Genomic DNA, 13,115 nt, shown 5'->3' on the forward strand with positions numbered 1-13,115 from the left:
ACCCGACAGGATATGAGACATGATTACATACAGTAAACCATCTCATATCCCCATTTTTTTTGCATATTCCACACTACTAATGTTAGTAGTGTGTATGTGCAAAATTTGGCCGCTGCAGCTGCTCAAATAAAGGGTTAAATGACGGAAAAAATTGGCGTGGGCTCCCGCGCAATTTTCTCCGCCAGAGTGGTAAAGCCAGTGAGTGACAGCAGATATTAATAGCCAGGAGAGGGTCCTTGGTTATTGGCCCCCCCGTGGCTAAAAACATCTGCCCCCAGCCACCCCAGAAAAGGCACATCTGGAAGATGCGCCTATTCTGGCACTTGGCCACTCTCTTCCCACTCCCTGTAGCGGTGGGATATGGGGTAATGAAGGGTTAATGCCACCTTGCTATTGGAAGGTGACATTAAGCCAGATTAATAATGGAGAGGCGTCAATTATGACACCTATCCATTATTAATCCAATTGTTTGAAAGGGTTAAAAAACACACACACACATGATTTAAAAGTATTTTAATGAAAGAAACAAACAGGTTGTTTTAGTATTTTATTGCTCTCTCAATCCATCAGCAACACCCTCGCTTGGCAAAACAATAAACACACAATATACATACCCTCTCTGATGAACTGTCAGGTCCCACGAGGTAATCCATCTGAAGGGGTTAACTAATATTACAGGCAGGAGCTGCGATAAACCACTCGCTCGTGCCTGTAATCCCCGGGTGCTGAAAGGAAAGCAGAGTGATCTATACTTACATTCAGTCGCGGTGATGCGCCCCCTGGTGGATGTTCTCATGAACTGCAGCCTGGGAACTTTTTCCCACGCTCCAGGTCAGATGAGGACATCCACCAGGGGGCGCATCACCGCGACTGAAGGAAATGTAGGTCAATGACCTACATTTCATTTATTCGCCGGGGAATTACAAGCACGAGCACACAGCTGCATTTGCAGGGCTCCTGCTTGTAAATTATTTTAACCCCTTCAGATGGATTACTTCGTGGGACGTGACGGGTCAGCAGAAGGTATGTATCTTGTGTGTTTATTGTTTTGCCAAGCGAGGGCCTGCAAATGGATTGAGAGAGCAATAAATTATTAAAGCAACCGCTGTGTTTATTTCATTAAAATACTGTTAAATCATGTGTGTGTGTGTGTGTTTTTTAACCCTTTCAAACAATTGGATTAATAATGGATAGGTGTCATAATTGACGCCTCTCCATTATTACTCTGGCTTAATGTCACCTTACAATAGCAAGGTGGCATTAACCCTTCATTACCCCATAGCCCACCGCTACACGGGAGTGGGAAGAGAGTGGCCAAGTGCCAGAATAGGCGCATCTTCCAGATGTGCCTTTTCTGGGGTGGCTGGGGGCAGATGTTTTTAGCCACGGGGGGGCCAATAACCATGGACCCTCTCTAGGCTATTAATATCTGCCTTCAGTCACTGGCTTTACCACTCTGGCGGAGAAAATTGCGCGGGAGCCCACGCCAATTTTTTCCGCCATTTAACCCTTTATTTGAGCAGCTACAGCGGCCAAATTTTGCACATACACACTACTAACATTAGTAGTGTGGAATATGCAAAAAAAAAAGGGGATATGAGATGGTTTACTGTATGTAAACCATGTCTCATATCATGTCGGGTTTGTGAAGGAGAGAGCAAAAGCCGGCAATTGAATTAGCGGCTTTTATGCTATCTAGCGCTGCATTAAATATAAATATACATATATAGGTGTCTCACTGACATATATATATGTATATATGCACATTCTATGTGTATATATCTAGTCTATTCTAACCTGTCAGTGTGATTTTACTGTACACCGCGCTGAATTGCCGGCTTTTCAAAGGACACCGGTGCGTAAAAATCGGACAGAACTCGCATGGTGCGAGTGCTGTGCGATTTTTTTCTCACACCCATTGACTTGCATTGGCGAGTCTCGTCCGAGACTCGCAGCAAATCGCAGCAAGCTGCGATTTTTTTCTCAGTCCGATTTCGGCCGAGAAAAAAATCGCAAATGAAAAGACACCTATTGAATAACATTGGTCCGAGAGCAATCCGATTTTTTATCGGATTGCACTCGTCCGTTTTCCTCGCCAGTGGAAATGTACCCTAAGGCTGGGTTCACATTGCGTTGAACTCGTCCGTTAGACGGACTACGTTACACCGCGGCGTAACGTAGTCCGTTATCGCCGCCATTGACTCCAATGTCGGATGCATCACTAGCGCCCGCCCACAATGGGCGAGCGCTAGGGATTTGCCGTCATTGAGTGACGGACCCTGAGACGCGGGCTGCAGCGTTTCCGGGTCCGTCACTGCTAGCGCAGATAGAGCTAGTAGATGCTCCATCTGCGCTAGGGCGCTGCAAACGTCGGCACTTGCGTTACAGCAGCCCGTTACCGTATGTTTTGAACGGGCTGCTGTAAACGCACTGTGAACCCAGCCTAAGGGTATGTGCACACGATGCAGATTTAGTGCAGAATTGGTGCAGAACTGCAGCAAATTTTTCTGCTGCAGAACTGCACTGTGATTTACAGTACAATGTAAATCAATGTGAAAGAAAAAAGCTGTGCACATGGTGCAGAAAAATCTGCGCAGAAACGCTGCAGATTTCAAAGAAGTGCACGTCGCTTCTTTTGTGCAGTTCTGCGTTTCTGTGCAGATTTTTCTGCACCATGTGCACAGCTTTTTTCTTTCACATTGATTTACATTGTACTGCACAGAAACTGCACAGAAACTGCATCAAATCTGCAGATGCAGATTTAGTGCAGAAAATTCTGCACCACATTTCCTACGTGTGCACATAGCCTAAGAATCCTTTGATGCAAGATAACTCCCATTCAGATTCCAATCTTAAGATGGCGCATTCCTCTTATATGGAGAAATATTTTACAGCTTCATACTTTTCAGTTAGGGTATGTTTCCACGTTCAGGAAACGCTGCTTGTTTGACGCTGCGCAGCGCTGCAGCGTCAAACAAGCAGCGTCCAGATGTTCCTGCATAGTGGAGGGGATTTGATGAAATCCTGTCTCCACTATGCGTGGCAACCCGCACGCGGCAGCCCTGCGACTACGGACATGCTGCGCGTCTTTTCAGATCGCAGCATGCCCGTACACCTTGCGGGGACGCAGCGTCCCCGCAAGGCATATCACAGGGCCCTACGGGAGAGAGCGATCATCCCGGATGTGAAGTTAACACATCCGGCATGATCGCGTCCCATTAAGGGGGCGGGGCTTAGCGCCGAGCGGCTTCGCCGCTGCGGCGATACCGCCGCCCATCCGTACCATGGAGACATACCCTTAAGGGACCTGACTCTACTCCTCCCTTAGAAGGCATCTCTTTTAAGTGAAGCGCAGCAACTTCAGCACCTTACAAGCCATAGATCTGGCCAGGGTATGACACCTGCACAGCTTCTTCCATAGGATCAAATAGCTACTTTTTAGATACAGTGAGTCCCTTCCACCCTCCGCAGCTGCCTCGGTCACTGAGGCTGTGGTTTTCAACCTACTCAAGGATTTTACGCCATGGACTCATTTCACATTTCCTTGCGAAGGTAACTTAGCCTATCACAGTAGTTTCTCTCAGCCTTATCGGAACCTACCTTCTGTAGTTCTTTCAATCAGCCTCCGAGGCCTGTTCCCACGCACCAAACTAACAAGTTTTTTATGATTGAGCATTTTTCAGGTGGGAGGTAGTCCTCTTCTAAGACGGCTCACTGCAGTTTCGGATGTCTGGATCAGAGAGGTCCCCAAGCTAGAATGATTTTTTTTATCTGTCCTCCAGAACTCCTTTTCTCCTGCTGGCTTCCTGTTTTACTGAGAAGTTTATCCTACTCCTTCTCAGATAGCTTCCTAGTTTCAATTATATCGGGCTTGTAGTTCCCAAGAAAGGCTGAAAGGTTAATCCCAGTCTGGATCTGAAATCTGTTGGACAGACAGTCGCACAGCATCTGGCTGCAGAAGGTCTCTGTGGTTGGCTTTTTAGACGCCTTTCTAGTCCTTCTGACTCTTGGAACCAGTGGCAACCTCCCCCCCCCCCCCCCCGCTCTAATTGACACACCTGAACCTGGGTGTTTATAGACTTCTTGACTGCTTCTGGGAATCGCCGGTGATATTTACATTTCCCCCTGTTCAGGCTTGCAACTACGTATAGCAGTCATCTATCTTCCTCTTTGGTTCTGTTGTAGTCTACACAAGATAAGTGTTCCCCTTGTTTGTCTATCTCATTTGTTTTTAGTTGTAGTGGGGATTGTCTAGTGTTACCTCGTCCTTCCCTAAGGGTCAGGCAGGGATTAGGTTCCTGCTTGACGTTAGGTGAAGAACCTATATAGGGACGTTTAGGTCAGACAGGGTGACTTTAGACCTGCCTAGGGGTCTCCACTCCCCTCTTCCCTAGTGTTGGGCTCCCTTCCCCTTATCCCTTTGTGTTTTAGTCTTTCCCACACTGTGCGTGGCAGCTAAAGCAGATAGCTGGGGGCTGGTGTTCTCAGGCTGGTAAGAGCCCTTAGATATTGCCCCCCAGACTAAAAATAGCAGCCTGCAGCAGCACAAATTCTGGCGCTTTGCCCGGCTCTTCCCACTTGCCCTGTAGCAGTGGCAAGTGGGGTTCATGTTTGTGGGGTTCATGTAATTTTTGTATTGTCAGGTGACATCAAGCCCACGGATTACTAATGGAGAAGCGTCTATAAGACACCTCTCCATTCCTAATCCTGTATATTGTAAAGACACAGCCAGTATAAAGTCCTTTATTTGAAATAAAATAAAACACACTTTTACTTTTTTATTTAAAAATAACAAACACAGTTATACTCACCTAACACCCATTCCATTGAATCCCTTGTCTCCTGTAATAAAAATAAAAAAACAACAATATCCTTCACCTGTCCGTCGTTCTGTCCCACGTCGTCATCCATGTCTGGAAGATAAATAGTTTTCATCCTGACAGTGCCAAAATGCAACTGTCCAGGCTGAGAACCACTTTTGATTGAGCTTCTGCGAGCGCAGCATCAGTGACCAGCGGTGACATTGAGGTTACCGAAGGTCACTGAGACTGTGTTCTCAGCCAAAGAACTGCGGTAACCTCCGTGAAAACACCGCTCGCACAGTGAGAAAAAGTCTCATGGTGCAGAGGTGAGTTCACCACAGTTCAAATTCACTGCAGTGAAATTCTGGGGAACTGCGATGAACTCGCTTCTGTACCATGAGACTTTTTTCACTGTGCTAGTGGACTGCAGGGGTCTCAGCTACCTTTCAGAGGGCTATGGATCGGATCTTAGCTCCGCATAAGAAGTATGCCGCAGCCGGTAGTCATGTACCAAAGGTACTGGCTGTTCTTTATGCTTTGAGGAAAGCTGGTTTCACCATAAATCCCAAAAAAAGTGCCATACGGAAGGAAGAGGCCAAGTACTTAAGCTATATCATCAGGAGAGGCAAAATCAAGCCACAGATAAACAAGGTCGAGGCGATTCAGAAGTGGCCGCAACCGCTTTCCAAGAAACAAGTGAGGGCGTTTCTTGGAATTGTGGGATATTAGCAGAGGTTTTTCTGAAGTTTCACCATAATTGCCGCACCATTGACAGATCTCCTTAAGGACAGCCAATCGATAATAGTTAAATGGACTGCTGAGACAGAGATAGCATTCAAGGAGCTGAAGCAGGCTCTGTGTAAACATCCGATACTGGTCGCATCGGACTTCAGCAAAGAATTCATGTTCCAGGCAGATGCTTCAGAAGTCGGGTTGGGAGCCGTGCTGTCTCAGGAAATAAATGAGGAAGAACATCCCATCCTGTAGATGAGTCAGAAACTTTCTTCCTGCAAGAAAAACTATACCATTGTCAAGAAGGAGGGCTTAGCCATAAAATGGGCCGTGGATACACTGAAATATTACCTACCAGGCCATAGGTTCAAACTAGTGTCAGATCATGCCACCCCCCCTCCGAGATGGTTAAGGGAAAAGAAGGGTAAGAACGCCAGGATGACTAGGTTGGTTTTAGGCCTCCAAGATTTCAGTTTCCATGTAGAGCATAGACCTGGGAAGTTAGACGGTAACGTGCATGCTCTCTCCCAAACTCCCTGTTTGATGTCTGAAGGTGCCAAAACCCCCAGCTTTGAATGGGGGGGAGGATATGTGACAGGGTCACTGGCGCTGTATGTAAGGGGAGATATGTGTCATGAAGATTGCTTTCTTCCATGATATGAAACTCATAGGTTTCAATCCAGCATGCTATGTGCTGAAGGGGTTAAGCCATTACAAGGGTTTGGGTTTTTTGTGAGTAGGTGAGATATGGGCGGGAGGCCTACTCACAATATCTCCAACTCAAGGGTGTGGTTATAGCAGTTAAATGTGCAGCCACTGTTTTTTTCTGTGATGTGTGTTTGGAGAGGAAAGTCTCAAGACAGTAGCTCCAGGTGGAGACTTTCGGTGTTCTCTGCAGGCGAATCTCGCCAATATAAGGACTCTTATATCTGTTAGATTTTATCTTTTGATTTGCTGTTAAGACAGAAAGGCCATGTTTATTTTGTTCAACCCTGCAATGGTTAATGCTGTGCTATAATAAACAAGCAGGTGATTTACCCAGTAAGCATTCCTGTTTCTACCACTGCAAGCAGCCGAGTTAGGGTACCGTCTCACAGTGGCACTTTTGTCGCTACGACGGTACGATCCGTGACGTTCCAGCGATATCCATACGATATCGCTGTGTCTGACACGCAGCAGCGATCAGGGACCCTGCTGAGAATCATACGTCGTAGCAGATCGTTTGGAACTTTATTTCGTCGCTGGATCTCCCGCTGTCATCGCTGGATCGGTGTGTGTGACACCGATCCAGCGATGCGTTCGCTTGTAACGGTGACGTCACCGCTGTGCTCTGCTTTCACTTTACGGCCGGCACTCAGTCAGTGCGGGAAGCGGACGGCGAGGGACCTGACGGACACCGGAATGTGAGTATGTACGGTTTGTTTTTTTTACATTTACGATGGTAACCAGGGTAAACATCGGGTTACTAAGCGCGGCCCTGCGCTTAGTAACCCGATGTTTACCCTGGTTACCCGGGGACTTCGGCATCGTTGGTCGCTGGAGAGCTGTCTGTGTGACAGCTCCCCAGCGACCACACAACGACTTACCAACGATCACGGCCAGGTCGTATCGCTGGTCGTGATCGTTGGTAAATCGTTTTGTGTAACGGTACCCTAAGTCAAACCCTCACAGTGGTCAAACCTGCAAGATCCAAGCAAAGAACTAGAGGCAACATAAGAGAAAGAGCAAAGATCAGATAAAGAGGAAGTTTTTGCAGCTAAAGCACAAGTAAATGATAAACCTGTTGAAAGTCATGAAGGCAACTCAAACAAAGTGGGTGATAGTTCATTCAAAGATGAAGAAAATGAGGATGGGCTGTTCAGAATAGGATGCTGTATTCAAGAAACTGAAGTAGAATTTATGGACAAACATTCTGTAGTAATTCCTGGACATCACCTCACGACTCTGCTGGTGCAACATCACCACGTAAATGTTTAAGTAGTTGACGTTTCATTGCAATCAGAGGCCCAGTGAAGCACATTCGCTCTGATAGAGGCACAAATTTTATTGGAGCAGTAAAGGAACTTCAAATTTCTTAAAACTTAGACACTACTAATGTGGAAAGATATTTAAGCAGGCAAAGCTGCACGTGGGCTTTTAATTTACCACACTCTTCTGACATGGGAGGTGTTTGGGTGAGAATGATAGGAATAGCATGCAGAATCCTGGCTTCATGCAAGCAGGAAGTGCAAAACTCACACTACTCTGACTACAAAACTCTGACTACATTTTTGGGAGAAGTTTCAGCTATCATGAATGCTAGACCATTGACTGCACTTTCTGGCGACTCTGGAGATCCTACTATTCTCACTTCTTTTATGTTACTCAAAAAACGAGCTGAGTGCTCTGCTTGGAGAATTCAGTGACAAAGAACTTGTGCCTCTCATGTTTTCTGGGACAGATGGAGAAAGCAGTATCTCTCTACCTTACAACCAAGGAAGAAGTGCAGACTAACAAACCGAACATCAAACCTGGTGATGTTGTACCCATGAAAGACAGCTCGTTGCACCGGAATAACTGGCTAATAGGCCTCATCACCAAAACGTTCCCAAGTAAGGATGGGAATGTTCTTCAAGTCGAAGTCAAAGTGTGGAAGTCTGGTGAAAGTAATCTATTCCTCAGGCCAGTAACGGAACTTGTTTTGCTCCTTTCGCCAAAAGAGTCTAGCAGTGGCATCAGTTGATGCCAAGTGGGGAGAATTCTTCCCATTAGGGCAAAAGACAAGGTTAAAATTACTGTTGTCACTTTAATAAGCTGTAATATTCTGTTAGTGATGTCTAATGTGGTAATAGCACCATCAGGTCATGTTTAATTTTACTATGTAATGGGAGTGGTGGAACGACTGTGCCGTGGTCCAAGGAGATCCTAGGTGACCACCTGACTTTTCAATAGAGGCCCTGATGGTGGGGTTAGGCTTGGCTCCTGATGAACACAAGGTGCAAGTCAAGGACAGACCACCAACACAAGAACAGCTGATGCCCAATGGACTGGAAACTGGAACTGCCCAGAAGGAGAGGACAGCAGATACAGACCACCACTGGCAGGTCGGACTGATACAGATTGGCACTGCAAGTGCTGGCGAAACCGGCTGATATACAGACTGGCAGGTGCAGGTGGGTCCATTAGATACACAGACTGGCAAGGCAGGTGCATGCGGGTTCGGCTGGTATACAGACTGGAAAAGCAATCCTCAAAGACCCAGATGACTGAACACCCTGCCGATACTGGAAGATCAGTGATGAAATTCATTGCAATATGCTGCCAGGGAGCAGATGGTATGCAAGGTAGCCGACCAGTTGGAAGCTGTTTAGGAGTCTTGTTCTGGGCACTAGAGGGACAGACAGAGACGAAATCCGCAATATCCTTGTGTAGTGTTGGCCACCAATAATGTCAGGAAATGAGGAGAACCATTTTCTTCTGTCCGGCATGGCCAGCCAACTTAGATGAGTGACCCCATAGAAGGACCCGCTTCCTATCTGGTTCAGAAACGCAAGTCTTTCTGGAAAGAAGCCAAGACAAATCCAACAGAACGACCGTAATTATTTTGGAGGGCTCAATGATTTGTAGAGAGTCCTCCTCCTGGTCGGAAGACAGAAAAGATCTGGAGAGCGTGTCCGCCTTGATGTTCTTATCAGTCGGCTGAAAATAAAGAATAAAGTTGAAGCAGGCGAACAACAGAGACCACGTGGCTTGTGTGGATTCAACCGCTGTGCAGACGGCAGACTGACCACAAGAATCTGGCTTATGTAAATGATCACCGGTTGCAGTGGCGTATCTGGGGGGGGCAGCCGGGGCATGTGCCCCGGGCGCAGCCGGCAGGGGGGCGCAGTTGGGCCGCCTAATGTGGCGGTCCAAAGTGTCTCCCCCTGAGGCTGCTTTCTGCCGCCCCCTGGACTGGGAGTCAGCTGTTCTCTGTGCCGGCTGTCAAGCTGACAGCCGGCACAGAGAAGCTGCAGCGCGCCGGCTCCCGGAGATCAATTGTACTCACATCTAACAGCTGCGAGTACAATTGAGGCTCTGACCGCTGAGTCAGAGCGACGCCAGCAGCGTGATCAAGTCATGTGATCACGCTGCTGATGTCACTATCCAGCGTGCAGGAGAAAGAAGAGACTCTGTGGTAAGTGCTCCTGTAGTTGTGGAGCTGAAGACACCAAAGATTCAGCGTGGGGTGGGTTTATGGGGAATATTTATTCAGTGTTTGGGGGGGAGATTTATTTAGTGTGTGTGTTGGGGAGTCAGGATTTAATCAGTGTTGGGGGGGTTAGGGATTTATTCAATGTATGTAGGGGGGATTTATTCACTGTGTGTGAGGGGGACTTAGTCAGAGTGTGTGTGGGGGATTTATTCAGAGTGTGTGGGAGGATTTATTCAGAGTGTGTGGGGGGGATTTATTCAGAGTGTGTGGGGGGATTTATTCAGTGTGTGGGGGGGATTTATTCTGTGTGTGTGTGGGGGATTTATTTAGTGTGTGTGTTGGGGAGTCAGGGTTTAATCAGTGTTGGGGGGGTTAGGGATTTATTCAATGTATGTAGGGGGGATTTATTCACTGTGTGTGAGGGGGATTTAGTCAGAGTGTGTGTGGGGGATTTATTCAGAGTGTGTGTGGGGGATTTATTCAGAGTGTGTGGGAGGATTTATTCAGAGTGTGTGGGGGGGATTTATTCAGAGTGTGTGGGGGGATTTATTCAGTGTGTGGGGGATTTATTTAGTGTGTGTGTTGGGGAGTCAGGGTTTAATCAGTGTGTTGGGGGGTTAGGGATTTACTCAATGTGTGTGTGGGGGTTTATTCACTGTGTTGGGGAGATTTATTCAGTGTGTGTGGGGGGGGATTTATTCAGTGTGTGTGTGGGGGATTTATTCAGTGTGTGGGGGGGGATTTATTCAGTGTGTGTGGGGGGGATTTATTCAGTGTGTGTGGGGGGGGATTTATTCAGTGTGTGTGTGGGGGATTTATTCAGTGTGTGGGGGGATTTATTCAGTGTGTGTGTGGATTTATTCAGTGTGGGGATTTATTCAGTGTGTGTGGGGATTTATTCAGTGTGTATGTGGGGGGGCGGGAATTTATTTAGCATGTGTGGGGCAGGGTACATTTATTCTGTGTGGAGGGGGATGGATTTATTCTGTCAGAAGGGGAGTGGATATATTCTGTGGGGGTGAGTGGGGAGATGGGGGTGGACACAGTAGCGAGGGGAAAAATGTGTGCTGACACAGTATTGGGAGCAAGGGTGATGGGATGTGTGAGGACAGTATGGGGAGTCGGGGGAATGTGTGAGGAGGAAATATGGAGAGCAAAGGGGTATGTTAGCAGGGGGGATGAACATGAGGAGGCTATTAGAAATGTGTGTAGACAGTATGGGGGGAGGAAAGTGTGAGTGGGCACAGAATAGATACTGAGTAGTGTGAGGGTAACAGCCAGGAGGAGACAGTATGCCAAGTAGGACAGTATGCCAAGTAGGCACAGTAGAGAGACTGGGCTCTCTAGGAGGGACACAGTATGAGAAGTCAGTGTGAAGTATGGAAAAGAGAGAGGGCAGTGTGGATGGCATGTACCATAAGAGGGACAGTGAGGGTCATATTATGTGCTGGGAATAAAGTGAGGGGCAATTATTTACTCAGGGGCTCAGCCTAGGGCAGATATTTTTATTCCGGAGCATTATAATAACACTACTATCTTTAAGGGTGTTGTGTCGGGATGTGCTGCAGAAGACAGGAGAAGATGGAAGTCTGCAGAAACGAGCTCTGCCGGTGGATGAGAAGAGTCATCATGGCATCTGGACAAGATGAAGATGAAAAGAAAGAGGCAACTCCACACACAACGTCATCAATCAGGTACCTGGATGTGAATGTGTTTTTTTTGTGATACTAATTCTCATATTTGTATTTATGTTAGGAACATTAAAGGGGATGTCCAAGGTTGTGATGAGTCTGCGGTCATACTATGTGACTGCAGACTTCTGAATTCTCACAGTGCACACTGCTATCATAATTCTCTGATGTTGGTGATTTACATACATGCGGTCACTTGCTGACTAGACATGTGTGGCCTCATTCAATGAAAATGAATTGACTGAGGCCGGACACGTCTAGTTGGAATGTGGCCAGAAGTATACAAATCACATACTTGTGCTGTCATGACCGTCCACTCTGACCACCGGCAAGGGAGAATCCGAAGCGTGCAGTGCTTGCGCTGTGAGAATTCAGAAGCCTGCAGTCACATAGAATGACTGCAGACTTTCATCTCAAACCTGGACGCACCCTTTAATTATAAAATGAAGCCCTGTAGCCAGTCCTAACAACGTGTAATATCCTGTCAGGATTAAGCTCTGCTTTCAGGTTCCAGCAGTCATCACATGGCCACTTCACTCATATGTGATTTTCATATTTGCTGTCATGTGACAATGAGGTGTTCTTCCTGCTTCTCTCAGTTTTTCACTGAACATTGAGAGAATTAGGGAGAGCAGCTCGTTGGCGCGTGACTAAGTGTACAAATCGCGTATGTGCTGAGGAAGGGGGGGGGGGCGCCAAACTGAGTTCTTGCCCCAGGTGCCAGAAAACCTGGATACACCTCTGACCGGTTGCATCACTCCTTCAAGCAGGAACCGCCACTCCTCCACAGCTAATTTAAAAGCTAATAGTTCTCAGTCGCATCCTAGACCTGAGAAGATCTTGGAAAAGAAGCCACAGGTCAGGTCGCCATAAGGCCAGAAGGAGACTTCTGGGTAAGAACGGTTCCGCCCCTGAGGAAAAAGCATCCACTTCCAAGTAGAACTGCTTATTATTGTCCCATCGATGCAGCATCAGAGCTGAGGAGAAGACATATTTTAAAGACACAAAGGCGTTCTCTGCCTCGGGAGTCCTTATCTTAGGGTTGGCCCCCCTTGCGGGTCAAGGTTAAGATAGGAGCAGTACGAGAGGAAGAATGCAGAATGAACTGGGGGTAGTTTGCGAATCTGAGAAACCACTGGATAGCTTACAGACTGCCAGGACAGGGCCATCTTCAGGTTGATCTCAGAGATGATGTACCCAACAAATAGAAGAGAAGTCTGCTCAAAGACACACTTTTCATACTTGGCTACAAACGGTTCTTCCTAATCTCTGCAAAAACAAGTGAAAATCCGTGTGGTGGGATGGAACATTAGTAGAGAACTCCAAAATATCATCCAAGTAAACTACCACACACATGTAGAGAAGATCTTGGAAGATGTCGTTCACCAGTTCTTGAAAGTCTGCAGAGGCACTACAGAGTCCAAACCGCATTACACGATACTCATAATGGCCATCATGGGTATTAAATGCTGTCTTTCATTCATCTCCCTGGCGTATTCGGATCATGTTATACGCCCCCCCGGATGTGGAGTTTCGTGAAGACTCTGCAACCTTTGAGATGATCAAACAGTTCGGAGATGAAAGGCAGGGGATATTTATTTTTGATCGTAATTTGGTTGAGTCCCCTATAATCGATACAAGGTCGAAGAGAACAGTCCTTTTTCTTCACAAAAAAAGAATCCTGCTCCAGCCGGGGAGGAAGACATCTGGATAAAT

General features: G+C 47.0%; 1 protein-coding gene across 1 annotated transcript in view; it reads right to left on the reverse strand.

The window, feature by feature from the left end:
- LOC143805709 (transmembrane 9 superfamily member 2-like) overlaps window positions 1-13,115 on the reverse strand; it is a 133,380-nt gene that overhangs the window by 112,058 nt on the left and 8,207 nt on the right. The gene's annotated exons all lie outside the window — the stretch shown is intronic.

Source organism: Ranitomeya variabilis, chromosome 2, assembly GCF_051348905.1.
Source record: "Ranitomeya variabilis isolate aRanVar5 chromosome 2, aRanVar5.hap1, whole genome shotgun sequence".
NCBI lineage: Eukaryota > Metazoa > Chordata > Amphibia > Anura > Dendrobatidae > Ranitomeya > Ranitomeya variabilis.